The sequence below is a fragment of the Tenrec ecaudatus genome, chromosome 18 (assembly GCF_050624435.1).
Source record: "Tenrec ecaudatus isolate mTenEca1 chromosome 18, mTenEca1.hap1, whole genome shotgun sequence".
Classification (NCBI taxonomy): domain Eukaryota; kingdom Metazoa; phylum Chordata; class Mammalia; order Afrosoricida; family Tenrecidae; genus Tenrec; species Tenrec ecaudatus.
This window is the reverse complement of record NC_134547.1, coordinates 6679318-6680753: the sequence shown is the minus strand read 5'-3', so window position 1 is coordinate 6680753 and position 1436 is coordinate 6679318. Positions and strand designations below refer to the sequence as shown.

Sequence of the window (1436 nt, the reverse complement as noted above, 5' to 3'; positions counted from 1 at the left end):
CCATCCAGATCAAGTTCATAAGTTGGATATTAGCCCACATGTCCAATACTAGTCCATAAATTCTTCTACAGACTCACACAGCACATGCAACTATGCCCAAAGCAGGAAGGCCACAGGCCAGTGGGAGCAAAGTCTTGTGGAAGTCTGTCAGTGCTGACGTGGCTCTCCATGTTGTTCCTCCAGCTCCAGGGCTCTGGCTGCTATCAGCATTGCTCCATGTGGCTTGTCAACAGAATGTGAAACAGAGAGAGTGTGTGTTCCACCTCCAGGGAGGAAGACAGGAATTCCCAGAATCCTCAGGAGAAGGCAATGTCCACACAGAGATATTATTGGCTATCACCTGATTGACAGGCTAGTCTCTACCCCTTCGCTCAAATTGACAGGAGATGATGTCACTGCCACAATGCACAGGGGTTCTTCCCAGTGTAGATGACATGATGCTCCTCTTGGCCTAGCACGACTATTGTTAGCTGCTGTTCAATTGACCATGTATTCATGGCCTCCTCATTTACTACAGACAAGACCCTACCAGGTCCTCCACCACTCCCATGACTGTTGTGGGTTCAAATAAATAATAGCTACTATAATGTCTTGATAATTTAGAAGATTCTTTTGTTTGGTTAACCGGATGATAGGGGGGCTGATATGTCCTCTGGGCTGCACCACTGGGTGAAATTCCTAACCAGCTTGTAATAGGCAACAACCCAATTATCAGGGGCTTACCTATGAAGCAAGCAGGTATGACAAAAGCAAGAACAGCAAAATTAATGGATTCATTGCAACCTCAAAAAGATCAAGTAAGCATTGCTAGCTACATCTGTTACAAAGAAAAACCATGATAGCAGGATTGGTGATAGCATCCTGGCTAACAACATAAGAAGAGTAAGATTCATGATAATATCCTGCTGACAGCATCAAAAAGGAACAATGTTTAAAACGAATCAAAAAGAGTAAGCAAAAGTAACAATATTAAAGAATAATCAAGATTAATTACAACATGCTGATCCCAGGAACATTTAAGAGTACATTCTAGATCCTTTCACGGTTCATAAACATGATGATCGGGTCCTCACGCGTCTGTGTGACATGTGCCTCCCATAATACTTGTTACGACGTGGGCACATTACCCATCTGACACGGAAAAAAAAAAAAGAGTACATTCTAAAATCAATCACCAGCGGGGATTTCTGAGAAGGGAGAGGGGATCGACCAGGTCATCTAGCAGTCAGCTTTCTGAGACGGGACGGAGCAGTGGGCAGGTCATCCAGCAGTCAGCTTTCTGAGACGGGACGGAATAGTGGGCAGGTCATCTAGCAGTCGACAAAATGGAGTTTCTCTGGCTGGTGTTCCTCAACTGGTTGCATCCCAACCTGAGTGATCCTTTTATTGGCACTGTTTTTGAAAGTAGATTTCCATGTCGTTCTATCCAGTCCATC

General features: G+C 44.4%; 1 non-coding gene across 1 annotated transcript; it reads left to right on the top strand.

Annotated features, from left to right (window-relative positions):
• Positions 1-1033: 1033 nt before the first annotated feature.
• LOC142432969 (small nucleolar RNA U13) lies at positions 1034-1137 on the top strand. The gene has a single exon (XR_012781042.1). It is a non-coding gene; the product is annotated as a small nucleolar RNA U13 (small nucleolar RNA).
• The last annotated feature ends 299 nt before the right edge of the window (positions 1138-1436 follow it).